Here is a 16753-nt window from a genome sequence, read left to right as displayed (position 1 = left end):
CTTAATTTCATCAACCAAGAGCCCACCACTTCTTCTGAAACTACTGATGTGGGTTGTCTTTTCTTTTAGTTTCTTCAGCACCTTCTAATTAAATCCAAATCCGCTTTTGAACAGTCTGAGGTATCGCTTCATGATACTTTTACTTGGAAGGGAAATAATGTTGTGTTTGCGAAGGTGCTCATAGAGTTTCGCACTCTTCATCTTCATAAGAATACACTTTAAAATCCAGTCTTTGGAGTAGACATTTCCTTTGAAGCTCCTTTTCTTCGAAGCTAAAAAACACTGCATGACGCACTGTTGCTGTTTTGGTGGCAAAGTTTCAATCTGAGCATAAAGTACGTCTTCTGGTTTCGAGGCGCTTACCTCCTGCATTCTGCGGAGCTCGTCCTTGAGGTTAGCTGATCGAGACGACAGCCTCCTAATCTTTTGCCTGACTGAACGGAGCTTCTGAGAAGTGCTTACGACATGCCTCCTAACTGACCTCTTGAGCCTTGACTGCCTCGTCAAAAGGGCCGTTCTGAGGTATTTGCAAGAGATGCATGCTTGACCTGAAAAACACAGTAACAAAATGAGACATTGCTGACGTAGTGTACACTCATCTAGACTAACATATTTCATGCTCAAAACTTAAGCAATTAATCAATAATTCACAGAACCAATTAGCGACAATCAATCGTACTTTCTGATGGCCCTTTTCCTACGCAGCGCTTGCTGAAATAGGTGCCTTCGTGGGTAGTCACTTGCTCCTGCAGTTCTCTTGTAAGGTCACAATTTTGCATGCTTTTTGTTGACAAGGCACCTTTGCACGCAGCGTACGAGTCAATGTTTCGTAGAACATCCTCGGCTTCTCCAGGTCCAGCGACGTGTCCCTTTTCTACCATTCGACCCCAGAGGTAGGCAGTGTAGGCGACACCGGGCTGGTTATCCTCACCGTCGTGTGAAAAGATAACTACTCTCTCTGATGCAATTTCATTTTCATCTATTCTCAGCTTGCAGTAGAGAGGAAATGTGCGATCAGCCACACGATGGCAACTCCAATACATGGAGGGCACATTAAGGGCCAGTAGATATTCGGGAGCGGATGATGCCCCGCAAACAGTGGGCCAGGCTGACATTACACCAGTCGAGCAGACACTACTTGAATCCGAATTGCCGGCTTCTTCATGGGCGCGAATTCTGGACCTCTTCGTGGCGACTGGGGAAGGGGCGTCATTGTTCAACCTTTTCCTAGGCGGTCGCGGCTGCGTTGCTTTTTTTTGACAAATACGCCGGAGCGTTTGGCAATACCGTCGGTACCGCTTCAGGGGCGAGCTCCGGTTTCCCACGCCGTATCCGCACTTCTCCATTCACAACGTACACATAGTCTGTGATAATACACGACGGCTCAAAATGAAGCTCACACACGGCACATGTTTCGTCCAGGCTCTTGTTTTCGCTTCTCTTCGTCTTTTGGCACAGAAAACAGGGACGGCTGCCGACCTTTCGTCCACTTGCACCCTGTTTGGCACCCCGGGGCAAAGCAGTGGCGTTGCCGTTTCCGCTTCGCCATTTCTGCTCAAACTTCAAAAAACCAAATGACACCCATGCACTCCGAGAGCTGTTTACGCGCCGAGGAAGCCGCTGCCACCGCTGTCGCCGTTCCGCGGCTAGCCGCTACTGCCAGCCCACGCGACTTTTCATTTCATTTCATTTTATTTCCTTAAAGACCCCTTGCGGGGCATTACATAAGGGGTGGGTACATAAAAATTGAGCAGAAAACAATCGTTTGTCCTAAAGTGAAAGATGATTTGTGATACCGGTTGTGAAGGTAGAAGTACAAGTAATGGCAGGAATGTCGCCTGAAAGGCCATTCAAGGCAACTGCTGTGCGAGGAAAAAATGATTTTGAAAAAGTAACGGTGCGTGCACGTGGGCGTGCGACGAGAAGAGGATGGTTAGTTCGTTGAGAGATGTACGCTGGGGGAACAAAATAAGGTGGCATGCGCATCGAGCTGTGAAAAAACTTATGGAATAACGAAAGACTGGCGATACGGCGGCGGAGGGAAAGAAGGGGCAGTTGAAGTTCTGCCTTTAGTGAAGATACGCTGACGTCATGGGAGTAAGAAATATTGATAAACCTAGCGGCACGGTTTTGAATACACTCAAGGGCGTCTTCAAGATAGGCCTGTTGCGGGCTCCAGATTGGGGAAGCATATTCAAGTTTAGTTCTAACAAGGCTTTTGTAAGCTAATAATTTTACATTTCTAGGTGCGTTACGTAGATGACGTCGCAAGAATCCCAATGTTTTATTTGCCGATGATATGACTTTCGTGATATGCAAACCTCATGAAAGATCGTTGCAGAGTGTGACCCCCAGATATTTAAAAGAATTAACAGTTTCAACTGGAACATTACTGATGGAATATGGAAAAACAAGTGGAGAACGGCAGCGGGTGAAGGATAAGGCTTTGCGTTTGTGAGGGTTAAGTTCCATTAGCCAATTATCGCACCATTGTTTTACATTGTTAAGGTCACTCTGTAGAGCTAATTGATCAGAAGCGTTACAAACAGTGTGGTAAATAACACAATCGTCGGCAAACATTTGGATTTTACAGGATACATGAGTTGGGAGATCGATAATAAATATCAGGAATAAAATCGGGCCCAGAACCGACCCCTGCGGGACACCAAATGTTACCGGAAGTGAAGTAGAGGTAGCATTGTTAACAAAGACAGCTTGAGTGCGGTTACTTAAAAATTCACAGATCCACTTTAGGACGTCGGGATGTAGGTTTAAGCGGGAAAGTTTCAACAGAAGGCGTTCATGGGGTACTTTATCGAATGCTTTCGCAAAGTCCAGGAATATGGCATCAGTCTGTACGTTAGAATCCAAGTTAATATGCAAGTCGTGCGAAAACATAGCCAGTTGAGTCTCGCACGACAAACCTTTGCGAAAGCCATGCTGCGGGGAATTGAAAAAGTTAATTGAGTCTAGGAAGTCCATAATCCGGGTGTAGATGACATGTTCGATGATGTTGCATGGAATTCTGGTTATTGAAATTGGTCGGTAATTGAGGGGTGACTCTCTAATAGCTGGTTTGAATACTGGGGTGATATTTCCGTGTTTCCAATCACTAGGAAGCTCACCCGTCGAAAGAGACTGCGAGTAAAGTAGACACAAAAATTTTGCACAGATCTGTTGAGTGTTCTTTAGAAATTTCGAATTTATTTTGTCGATACCTGATGATAAAGATAACTTAAGTTTATCAATGATTGCCAAAACTCCGGGTTCAACAAAGACGATTGGCGGCATGGAAGTACTGACTACGGTAGGCTGTGGCGGGGGTGGAACGTCAGTTTCTTTGCTAAAAACCGATGAGAAAGCTCTAATAAACAGGTCGGCACATTCCGAGTCAGTGGCCACGTCACCTGCTTCATTAGTCAGAGTAATAGTGCACGAGTGGTCGGGATTTATGACCTGCCAAAATTTCCTAGGGTTACTAGCAAGCAATTTTGGTAAGTGAGTGTGAAAAAAGATTGCTTAGCGTTTCGTATTGCCGTGAGGTAAGGTTTTTCAGCAGCATAATATTTTAACCATGCGTTTTCAATATTCTGCTGCTTGGCGGAACAAAAAAGGCGTTTTTTTATTTTCTAATTTTTTGAGCGTTTTAGTAAACCATGGTTTTTGGGAACAGGCACGGAAACTGAGCTTAGGAATGAATTTTTCGACCAGTGTATCACATTTATCCTTAAATAACTTCCAGTTATTATGCACCGTGCGATAAAGCAAATTATCTTAGGATATTAGAAGAAAACAGTTTAATTCTTCGTTTATAGCAGTGTAGTTTTCTTTATCATATAGTCGTAAGGTTTTTCGGTGGTTCGTTGTTTTGGAGGAGTGATTAAAACGTCGGCTTGAATTACTTTATGGTCGCTTATTTCTGACAAGTAGGAAATAGATGTTACACTTTCAGGAATACTGGTTAGTATTAGGTCTATTATGTTTTCACAGTCTTGGGTTACGCGGGTTGGTTTGGTGACAACTTGAGCTAAGTTGAAATTTAGACATATATTAACAAATTCACTCGCCTCACTCTGTAGTCCTCCGTTAAGAGTTAGATTAGGCCAGTCAATATTTGGGAAATTAAAGTCGCCAAACAAGATAATATGGGCATTAGGGTACTTTGTTGAAAGTTCATTTAGCACCGAATTAAGCTTGCCGGGAAAGTCAGGATTCCTATGTGGGCGCCTGTAGCACACGCCAATTAAAACTGATTGCGGTACAGCTTGGTATTTTATCCATATTATTTCCAAGTCTGACGAAATATTCACCAAAGTTGCGGGTAGGCTCTGGCTAACAGCCTGAGCACCCCTCCTCCCATTCTGCCGTCCCGGTCCTTACGGAAGATCTGAAAATTTGGTAAGTCAGCTAGAACTTCCTGATCGCTTACGTCACTATTAAGTCATGTTTCCGTTAATAAAAGTAAGTTGCTACTGGATGATGAAACAAGATTAGAGACGATTTCGCGTTTCGAAATAAAACTGCGAATGTTGTTGAAGATTACGGAAAGAGACGCGGTAGTTTGCTGCGTTGGCTGATGATAACGGACGACGCAGTGATTGCTAGGTTACTTCCTTCACTGCCTGGGAGGATTCATCAAAGACGTAGCGTTTAGAACCTATGAGCAAAGTTTTGAAGCTTAATTTAAATGCTGTAGATTTTGATCTGGCAAAAGTGACAAGGTGTCTTCGTGCATGTCGGACGGCAGGGGAAAAGTCCTCACCAACGCTGTAGTTAGTGTCTTTAAATTTCTTGCCTTCCGACAAGATCGACTGTTTGACCTTAAATGAACTAAATTTTACAATTACAGGACGGACGCGGTCAGGCGAATGGCGACCAAGGCGGTGTGAGCGTTCAACTTGTGAAGGCTGTATTTCTAGTTCAAGGTTTTCAGTGATACACCGAATGACTGTTGCCTCGGAATCAGCAAAAGGTTCTTTGGGATTAGGATCAGGAATACCATAAAATATCAGGTTATTTCGGCGGGAATGGTTTTCGCTAACGTCTGCACGGGATTGAAAGTTATGATAATGCCGGGTGATATCAGTGGTTAAGGTTTTTGTGTCATCTAGCTCTCTGCGCATGCTTGAAAGTTGACAGTAATGCGTTTCCAGATTAGTCAGACGCTTGCATACATCGTTCAGTGCTGCGTCTGTTGATCGCAGATGATCTTTAACAGTTTGAAGTTCCGCGATCAATTTGGTTTGTGCTACAGAAAGATTTTTCAGCTCGGTGAGTACAACATGTATGGTATCTGGAGGCCCCGGGTTAGTTTCAATATCCCCTCCCAAAAGCAGTAATGAGCGCAGCACTTGAAAACATTCGACAATAATAGCAACACAGCACTGCGGGCCCGGCAGCTGTACTAGAGAATAATTCTTTGACTTTTTACAAAAGATAACCTGGGTGTTACCCACCTGCATAGTGAAGACGAACGGATTAGTAGACTGCGCTTTCGCACAGCTACCGAGCCCACAGAGCGGCGAAGACGGGTGGCACTCTTTTATAGCCGGTGACGTTGAAGTTTGCTTTGACGAGAATGGCCAGGCTGGAACGTAGATCGAGACATCTGGCGGCGGTACAATGAAGTGAAGATCGGTCGAGAGATGGCACCAGTTGTGGGAGCCATTCACAAAGGTGTTGGGGGCGGGATACGGCGTTTGTCCGGCAGGCAGAAAAGCCGTCAGGAGCGAGCTCGTGAGAACAGTGAGTATCTGCATAGTGAAGACGAACGGATTAGTAGACTGCGCTTTCGCACAGCTACTGAGCCCACCAGCCCACTGCAGCACCACCGCCTGCATCCGAGACTTTCCACATTCGCCGCTTCGTTGCTATGCATGGCGCGCGCGGCTTCTAAACACACTACCCAAAGCCCCCCTCTAGTGCACTGTAACGCTGGTACAAAATAGGGCGTTTACTTTCGTAACCCAAGGGTCAGAAACGCGAACACCAGAGCACGCGCACACAGAACTACTTCGTTGTCTTCCTCAGTAGAGGTGTGCGCCGACAGGTCGGCGCGGCGCCGCCGAGAGTTTTCGCCGCGCCGCTGCCGCCGAGGCGAACTGATCGGCGCACCGCCGCCGCCGATGTTTTTCATCGGCGCAATCGGCGCGCCATTTATGCACCAGTACCAGATTTTCACAGATTTGTCTTTTTCTTTTTCGTCTTGATTTATAGCTTCGTTTCACATTTATGTAGCCAGTAAAAAACAGGCTTCTTAGTTATCTTCATCCAGCTTTAGAGACCAAGAGTACCACTATGAACAGCGGCACAAGTTCGGCGGCCGCTGCATGAAATGTCATATTAGAAAACTTGACAAAAAATAAGTTTAACAGTTACAGTAATGCATAGACGCTGCCATCTTAGGCTTAAAGTCAATTTTTGCTGGTTTTCTATGTCGTAATTAGCAATAATTTTGGTCATACAACGTTGAATGTACTGACCCAGCGTGTTGATGCGTGTGAGTTCACCGTAGCACTATTCGAATATTCATATGGATGCCAAACAGCATCATAATCAGTCCAAGATGGCAACCTGTGATCGTGCCCGAAACAGGGCGTATACACAGAAGAAATGAAATGGTAGCAGTGCCTCACGAATGCAGCGCGTTAGGTGAAGAACTACACAAAGCCCCGAAGTATGAAATCGAAAGGGAGAAGTTTAATGGAGATTAGAAGCGTCGAGGCATAATACATGCTCGAACATACTAAGGGTATATCATCACCTGTCCGTGGTGTTAAAGTTGATAATTTTCGAGGATGACCACTCATATGCAGCGTCTCAACATGCTGCTGAAAATACTTGATGCCTTTTAATTCAGGCATCAGATATCCGGGATGAAGATGCCAAGGCATCAAGATGGCAAGAGAGAGAAAAAAAGGCTGGGGGATTATCCAGATCTTGGCATCCGGTTTGCTGCCCAGCATTGGGGGTGGAGAAATAGGGGAAGAAAGGGGTGTAGAGAGACGGAAAAGAAAACGCATGTGCACTCAGGAGTAGGATGGCAAACTTAACAGAGGATTTATTACATTCTGTACAGACAGGGCGAGAGATGTCTTGCGAATGATCTGGGATTATAAAGTGTGTGTTTTGATTAAATCAGGGAATGGGTCCAGAATGCGCAGTTGAATCATGGGGGAGACACACGATTTCTGACGGTGCCGCTCACACTCGCTCAAGACAACGTCTTTGATTGGGGCGTGGCCACCACACTGCACCTGTGACACGAAGAAACCACTGTGGTCGTCACGTCGAACGTCTTATGGTGTCGGAATGCCACCTCACTTCCCGGCTAAGATGGACAAAACACGGTGGACAGCAGGCTGGCAGCCCTTCGGTGACTTGTTTGACGAACAAAAAACGCCGCTCTCCCCCGTCGGCCCAGGCGCCGCGTGTAACAACGCTATATAAGTGGTGAGCAGAGGCGTAATAAGCTGGTCTGAAACCACTAGTTTCAAAAAGAACAAAATAAAATTAAAAAAACTTGCCAGCAAAAAGTTCACAAAAGACGGCTGGATTCGTCAATAATGCGCAGACAGACACTTGAGTGACTTGTCATATATGACGTAGTCCAGCTAACACGTTTTCATCACGTAACTTGAAACGGACCTACTGGCACTGTGAAAGATGAATAATAATTGTTGTGGACAGTGGTGATGTATTTCTGTTGCGAAGGTAATGCTCAGAATTAACCAAATAAGTCTTAACTTTATATTCAGGTCTTGAAAAAAAGTTAGTCAAGTTAGAAAGCTCCTCTGGTGGCTAAGTAATAAATTACTTCACCATATTTTACGTTGAAGTAATTTGCAAATAATTAATGCAACCTCTGTTTAATTGATACTCGATGACGTGACTGCAACCCACAGTGTGTCGTCGCTATAAAACTGGAACATTATCTGCGGACACGAGCGGGCGAATGCAGCGGAGAACGAATATGTCACGTAATAAAAGCGATGTGATGTCGCACATATTCACCTGTACAACTCCGTGCCCTTTCGCTTGCTCGTGATGTATTCGAAGGAGCTTGCCAAGTCTCGGGTAGAAGTCGAGCAGAGTAGCCGGGGCTGATAAGAGGAACGTTTATATACACTATTTACAAACTAAAGGTAGCTATATGTTGATGGTAGCATCATGGAAGCGTGATGGGAGCTTCTCAGGGATGGTTCAGAGCGTCTTGGTGCTCACGCTTTACGCCCTGGTCTTCCTAAAATTATCTGCCGGAGAAAACAGTGGACAGTTTGCAATAATCTGCTAGGCAGCTTTTCTGTAAGGTTAGTTTTTCAACCAAGAACTCACGTTCACGGGCTGCTTTTCTCGCTCATTTCGTTTTTGCCATTCCTTTTTTTTGAGATCTTGTTGTGCTCGCGTGCCTTCGCTGGAATTTGGAGAGGTGACATTTTGTTGTACTCGCGTGCTCAAAATGAGAAATAAAAGCAGTCTGTGAACAAGAGTTTTTTGTTGAAAAACAAACCTTACAAGAAAGCCACCTTGCAGATCACTGTAAACTGACAGACTGCATGTCAATTACGTTCAGGGCAGTCCGAACAAATTGTCGTCTTCATCTCCATCCGCCAAATGGGGGGGGGGGGTAGTGGTTATAAGAAGGTGCCTAATTTCTGCAGCCCAGCAGAGAGCACAGGGAGCAGCAAATAAGGATTACAAAAACGAGAGAGGGAGAAAGAGAGAGAAAGTCAAACACTGCCTTCTTTTCAACCCAGGGCAGAGAGAAGGTGCACGTTCAGTTTGTCACACGGCGAGAGAGAAACATAACGTAGGTCACAGTGCAATAATATGCACAACACATCACAGTGCAATAACGTTGCATCGCATGTGCAGAATAGGGTCTGCAGCGCTAGGCAGGCTAGGGCTTGTGAGCATGGAAGACTTGCAAGCACCACAGAGTGTGGGAAACATACCTGACGAGGGATCCCAAGCTCTCGGCTAATTGTTCAGTGCGTCTCTTGGCGCGTCGAACAAATCAAGCAGCCTCGATTTCAAACAGCTCTTCCTAAGCCGTCAGTCAGTCAGGCGTGTCCAAAGAGTTTTTGACGAGGGGAGCCAACAGCCCTAAAGAATTCGAAGTATGACTTTCGCGTTGTCGCCGCTTTTGGCGCACCTCGAGAGCGTTGATCCGCAACAAATCAGGGTAGGCTTAGCTGCAATCGTCCCCCGCGTCCAAGCGGCGCCCAGCCAGGGAGGCCGATCTTAACATCTTATACAGACACACGCACGTAAGAACGCATAGTTTCACTCCGAGAGGGAATTGGTTGTGGTTGCAATGACGTACCTAACGTGCATCTACTGTAAAAAGGGGTGCAGTGTATGCGATAGCTTTTTTTGAAAGTCTTGTAATTCTTGTAATATGTTCATTACATAGCCGAGGTATGAGGCGGTTGTTACTCGCATTTATTTGGTTTAAAGTACTACAAATATTTATTCGCCGCGCATGACTTCTGGAAATGATACTCCAAAAAGAAAAAGGAAATCGCTCCAATAATTTTTTAATTTAAGTTCGCACGTGGGAGTACTTGTTCTCTGTCTGCGCTTTTCCATGGTTCATGAGTGTTAAGCCCCGCTGCTGCCTCTATAAAATGGTGTACGATAAGCCATATCAACGCAGTGACAGGATTTCCTACAAACTACAAAGCATTCGTTTGCCAGGAATTTTCTCTCCGGCATAGTTTGATTAAAAGAAGCGACATATTTTTGCTGAAATCCCGGTTTATGCACTGGGGCCCGGTGCACAGATGTTCCAAATTGCAACTCTTGATCATCGCGAGCGTGAAGACGGCAAGTTAAAGCCTCTATGCTGTTGTCTGTACGGCCGGTGTAACGAAACCCTCCAGTCTTGAGCAACGTTGGTCTTGAGGGTGTTGGGTTAAACCATGCACTTTGCCCATTGCTTTTTTTCATCATGGCGTTTGTCCATTAACTGACTTGTGCTATGTGGAGCACGCGGAAGTAGTGCCGATGTGCTTTTTGGTGCTGCTACAAAAATAAAACTAGTTTGGATTGCTTCTCCAATGACTCCTTCAATTAAACCTATGCCAGGGGGCTGCATAGAAGACTATACGCCTGACACATTTGGAAAAGTAAAGGACATTGTAAGATACCACTTCTGCTAATTGAAGGACTTGTAGACCATCACCATCTAGACTTTGGTGTTCTGCAGAAAACCCGGTTTATGCACTGGGGCCCGGTGCACAGATGTTCCAAATTGCAACTCTTCATCATCGTGAGCACGAAGACGGCAAGTGAAAGCCTCTATGCTGTTGTCAGTGCGGTCGGTGTAACGAAATCGTATGTAAAAATATTTTGCTTTGGACTCACTCGGACTGAGACTAACGAAATTTCTCTCTATATAAACTTACTTAGACTGAGACTCACCGATGTTTTTGTCAGCCGGATCCACTAATACTTTCCTTAAATATACCCACTCATACTCAGACTGATCAAAACGTTCCTCCAGTGGACTCACTCGGACTAATAGACTCGCCAAATGTTTCTAAAACAGACGCACTTGGACTGAAAATGAGCGATATTCGACTTGGTCCGGCTCGTACAATAAACGTCGAAGGAGCACCATTGAAAAACACATGTGAAAAATTGCAATTGCCAAGCAACATACATACATACATACATATATATATATATATATATATATATATATATATATATATATATTGTAATGATGATTGTAGTGGGTCATGCAAATCTCGGCACACACATTGTCAGTGCTAAGCACGAGACGCTCGGCCCGGACTGTCGCTGATTTTGATAGCTAGGCCTACGCTCCTACCTGGTCTCGGATAACAGTTTTGACTGTCTCCGTTCTATATTATAATTGGTGGAGTTTGCTGGGTCTCCTTGCAATCCTGGAGTTGCGAAGCCGGACTCTACCTGCTGTCATGACCACTGCATCTGCCACAAGCCCTCCTCCTATGGCTTCCCAGGCCATCGTGTGCTCCGGCGCGGTCCGTCAGCGGGATCCTCCCATATTCAGCGGCACTGACGACCACGACGTCGACGACTGGCTGGCTACTTATGAACTCGTGAGTGTCTTGAACAAATGGGACGAAGCCACGAGACGGGCCACTGTCGGCATTTACCTCAGTGGCATTGCCCACTTATGGCTTCGGAACCATGAGACCGACGTTCCCACCTGGACAGCATTCAAAGCAAAGTTCAGCGAAATCTTTGGTCGTCCTTCTGTCCGCAAACTTCGTGCGGAGCAGCGCCTTCAGTCGAGATCTCAACTGCCTGGTGAGAACTTTACCAGTTATATAGAAGACGTCATTGACTTGTGCAAGCGCGTCGATGTGAACATGACAGAGGTGGACCGCATCAAGCATATTTTTAAGGGTATTGACGAGGACGCTTTCCAGATGCTCATTTCGAAAAGCCCTGCTACTGTCGCCCAAGTTACCGAGTTCTGCCAAAGCTATGATGAGCTCCGCCGGCAACGTCTCGTCACCCGCCGTGCTGTCCCACATCAGGAATCGATGTCCGGCTTAACTCCCTCGCAAGACCCCGTCCTCCTCTCGCAGATCAAAGATTTCGTGCGCGAAGAAGTTGCCCGCCAACTATCGCTCATCTCTGGCCTACCGGAGCGCAGTGCACCGCTTAGCCCTACTCTACGGACTATTATACGAGATCAAGTGTCTGAGGTCCTTCCTCCACAGCTGGTGCCACCAGTCAATGCACCATTGACGTACGCCGAAGCAGCAGCACGACCACGACCACAGACGTTCCAAGCGCCGCCTCCACAGCCTGCTCCTGTTTATGCCGCCCTGCCGCCACGACCTCCACTTCGCCGAGTCCCTAATCCATGGCGCACTGCCGACAACCGACCGATCTGCTTTTCGTGTGGTCTACCTGGGCACGTCGCACGTCTGTGCCGCCGCCGTCCACTCCACTCACGTGAAAACCTACGTCCATACGAAAACGATTACACGTACACTCAATACACCCCAGACCCCGAATTGTACGCTCCTCGTCCAAGCCACCGACCAGCTCCTGATCGCCGATCTCCTTCTCCACGTCGACGCTCGCCCTCCCCGATGCGCCGACGCCCCCCTACAATCGACGCGGAAAACTAAATGACGCAGTTCCCGAGGCAAGAACTGCGTCCTCGTCGCAAAGCACAAGCCCTCTTCGTTCGCCGCCGAATGTAATTAATGCCGTTCTTGAAGGTGTACCCGTACTTGCCCTTATTGATACTGGTGCCGCAATTTCTGTCATCGCCGAAAAAGTTTGCCGTTCAATTCGAAAAGTGACAACGCCTTACTTGGGTTCATGTCTTCATACTGCCACTGCACAGCCTGTGCAGCCTGTGGCCGCGTGTACTGCCAGACTTGTAATTCAAGGAGTGCCCTACACAGTCCAGTTCGTAGTACTCCCGCACTGTTCTCATGACATCATTTTAGGTTGGGATTTTCTCTCCCATCACCAAGCCGTCATTGATTGCGCCCGTGCCGAAGTCGCCTTTTGTCCCCTTGGTGATGCGCTACCAGTGCACGATCGCCCTTCCGACGCGAAGTTGGTCATTAGTGACGACACCCAAATCCCTCCACGCGCTACTGTCTTCGCACCTGTGTCGTGTTCCACCGTCGTCGACGCTACCGCATTCTTCACGCCTTCCGCTGCTTTCGTTCATCGCCACCTATCACCGCTCCCAACCGCTCTCGTTACTCTTCAAGGTGGTGCGACCAACGTGCCTGTGAAGAATCCGTTCCCATTCACGATTACGCTACTTCGAGGCGAATGTATTGGTTCGATAGAATCATTCGAAACCATCGCTACACTTGACGTTCCTGATGAATCATCGGAAGTCAGTGCCCTCTCCTGTAGTTCCGTGAATGACCCTCCCACTACCGACATTTTCAACCGTGTCATCGACGAAGGCCTAAACCCACAACAGAGGTGTGAGCTTTTGAGCCTCCTTGACGAGTTTCGACAATCTTTTGACAGTCACAGCGCTACTTTAGGTCGCACATCTACCGTATGCCACCAGATCGACACAGGTAATCACCCACCACTACGGCAGCGACCATACCGTGTTTCGCCAACTGAACGCCGTATCATCGATGAACAAGTAGGTGACATGCTAAAGCGAGGCGTCGTTCAACTGTCAAACAGTCCTTGGGCGTCGCCGGTTGTTTTAGTTAAAAAGAAGGATGGCAAGATACGCTTTTGCGTAGATTATCGTCGCCTAAACAAAATAACACGAAAGGATGTTTATCCTTTGCCTCGAATTGATGACGCCCTCGACTCTTTACAAGGCGCAGAGTTCTTTTCCTCCCTTGATCTACGCTCTGGGTACTGGCAAGTGCCCATGAATCCGGATGATAGGCCAAAAACTGCATTTGTTACACCAGACGGCTTATACGAATTTAACGTGATGCCATTCGGGCTATGCAACGCGCCGGCAACATTTGAGCGCATGATGGACACTATCCTACGAGGCCTCAAATGGAACACGTGTTTGTGCTACTTAGACGACGTAGTGGTATTCTCACCCGATTTTCCCACGCACCTTCGTCGCTTGGAACAGGTTCTACGCTGCCTCTCTGCAGCCGGCCTCCAACTCAACTTGAAGAAGTGTCACTTTGGAGCGCGCAAGCTGACCATTCTCGGACACGTCGTGTCGAAGGATGGCGTTCTTCCTGACCCCGCTAAGCTACGTGCTGTTCGCGAGTTCCCGAGGCCCGCGTCTCTCAAGCAGCTGCGTAGTTTCATTGGCCTTTGCTCATACTTCCGCCGCTTCGTCCGAGATTTCGCCTCGATCATGGCGCCTCTGACAGACCTACTTCAGGGAGACCGCAATTTATCTGCGTGGTCTCCAGCTTGCGACAGTGCCTTTGCGAAGCTCCGTGAACTGCTTACAACACCACCCATACTGCGTCATTTCGATTCAAGCGCTCCCACAGAAATCCACACAGATGCTAGCGGTGTCGGTCTTGGCGCTGTACTCGCCCAACGAAAGCCTGGTTACCAAGAATATGTTGTTGCGTACGCGAGCCGAACTCTTACAAGAACAGAAGCAAATTATTCGGTAACTGAGAAAGAATGCCTAGCGATTATCTGGGCCATTACAAAATTTCGGCCTTATCTGTACGGCCGCCCTTTCGATGTTGTTACCGACCACCACGCGCTCTGCTGGTTATCCTCCCTCAAAGATCCCTCAGGACGCTTGGCACGATGGGCTTTACGGCTCCAAGAGTACGACATCCGCGTCATTTATCGGTCAGGCCAGAAGCACGCCGATGCCGACGCTCTTTCGCGTTCGCCTGTTTCTACTGATATTGCGAGTGTCTCCATCCAAGACAACTTCCTTCCACTATCAGGACCCATCAACATGGCTGCGGAGCAGCGCAAAGATTCGTGGATTGCGTCTCTGATGGATTACCTATCTGAAACACTCGCCCACCCGCCATCTCGAGCGCTACACCGACAAGCCTCTCACTTCGCCATCCGTGATGGAATACTTTATCGCCGCAACTACCACCCTCACGGTCGCAAATGGCTACTCGTCATACCCAGGCATCTCCGCGCCAGCATATGTGCTGCTTTCCACGCCGATCCGCAGTGTGCGCACGCCGGTTTGTTTAAAACCTACGCCAGGCTACGTTTTCGGTTTTATTGGCGCGGCATGTACACATTCGTTCAAAAGTACATTCGATCTTGCACAGAGTGCCAACGCCGCAAGCACGATCCTAGCCGTCCTACTGCACCAATGCAGCCGTTACCGTGCCCAGTGCGACCATTCGACCGGGTTGGAATAGACCTTTATGGTCCTCTACCATATACATCAGCTGGGAATCGCTGGATTATTGTAGCGATCGACCATCTCACGAGATATGCAGAAACGGCCGCTCTACCAGCCGCGACGGCACGTGACGTTGCGTCTTTCCTGCTGCAACGTTTTGTTCTGCGTCATGGCGCTCCACGTGAACTTTTGAGCGACCGAGGCCGCGTCTTTCTCGCGGATGTTATTCAAGAACTTCTTGCAGAATGCCATGTAATTCACCGCTGTACTACCGCATATCGCCCACAAACAAATGGCTTGACCGAGCGTTTCAACCGTACTCTTGGCGACATGCTTTCTATGTATGTCGCCTCCGACCACACCAACTGGGATCTCATCCTTCCTTACGTAACGTACGCTTACAACACGGCACCTCAAGCGACGACAGGCTTTTCTCCATTCTTTTTACTTTATGGTCGAGAACCATCGTCTCCAATTGACACCATTCTCCCCTACCGACCCGACTCATCCGAAGGCACACCACTTTCCGAAGCCGCGCGGTATGCGGAAGAATGTCGGCAATTAGCTCGCACCCTTACAACCCAAGAACAAGGGCTACAGAAATTTCGTCACGACGATGGACGGTCCAGCTACCAATTTTCGCCCAACTCTCTTGTTTGGCTGTGGGTGCCCCCCAGTGCTGCTCCTGGTACCTCTACAAAGTTTGTCAGCAGGTACCATGGACCTTATCGCGTCATAGAACAAACTTCCGCTGTTAACTACCTCACGGCCACTGTGGACATGCGTCGCCGAGGCCGCGAAACGGTACATGTGAATCGCCTCAAACCATATCACGAACCACTTGTCCTCACGACACCTTAGAACACTTACTTGGCATTATCTTCAGCGAGGGGGAAATATGTAATGATGATTGTAGTGGGTCATGCAAATCTCGGCACACACATTGTCAGTGCTAAGCACGAGACGCTCGGCCCGGACTGTCGCTGATTTTGATAGCTAGGCCTACGCTCCTACCTGGTCTCGGATAACAGTTTTGACTGTCTCCGTTCTATATTATAATATATATATATATATAAGCGTTCATTATACAAAAACAAGTTATTTTAACTGCCTCTAAATATTATTATTCAAGAGAAACTTAACATTACATGCAATTTTCGTGACAGGCACATGCGCGCTGATAGCACTAAATACAATAAGTACCATATGAATCGGCTGCTGTAAATACCTCTGCTATTTTGAAATTTGGTGATACTATGCTGGTATACACCTTCGCCGACGCTTGTAATTTGGTCATTGTGCGGAATGCTTTAGTATAAAATTTTTGTCAGCAGAAAATCTGAGAACCACGACTTGACAGGGTCGCGTTCTTTAAAAAGTCTGTTACCTGGCGCGAGTTTCATGTCAGGTAAGGTGCATTCAAGGTTCAATATTCATCAAGTCTTCCTGCAAAGCACTGCAAGAAAAACTTGTCTTCATTGAAAGGACCTGTGGTTAGTGCACATGTACGTGTTATCCTACATAAGCTGAGTCTTTCGACAATAACTCATCAGTTGCAATACAGCGCCTGTGTTTGCGTCTTTTTAGGTGGGCATGATTGTGTTGTATTGTATGCTGCTTCCTCAAAAGGAAAATAATGACTAGGTCGTTAGCTACCTGCTGCAACAAATAAAAAAAAACAAGATGCAACTTTTTTTTTTCAGTACTCCTCTTTCTGCCACCTACCCCTCGCACACCAGAGCTACAAGCGTCCAAGAAGGAAAAGGGGCTGTTTACGGTTGCGCACCTGTCATTGTTTCTCTAAATGTTTCGGTGTGAGGGGGTTTATCGGAGCGGCGAGGATATAATGTACGACAGGAATCAAAGGTGAACATTCGACATAAGCCTGTCTGTTTTGGATAGAAATTGAAGGAATGAGAACTCCAACCAAAATATATTTAAGGAAAA

This window comes from Rhipicephalus microplus, chromosome 8 (genome assembly GCF_043290135.1).
Source record: "Rhipicephalus microplus isolate Deutch F79 chromosome 8, USDA_Rmic, whole genome shotgun sequence".
Lineage (NCBI taxonomy): Eukaryota > Metazoa > Arthropoda > Arachnida > Ixodida > Ixodidae > Rhipicephalus > Rhipicephalus microplus.
Note: the sequence above shows the minus strand (reverse complement) of the source record.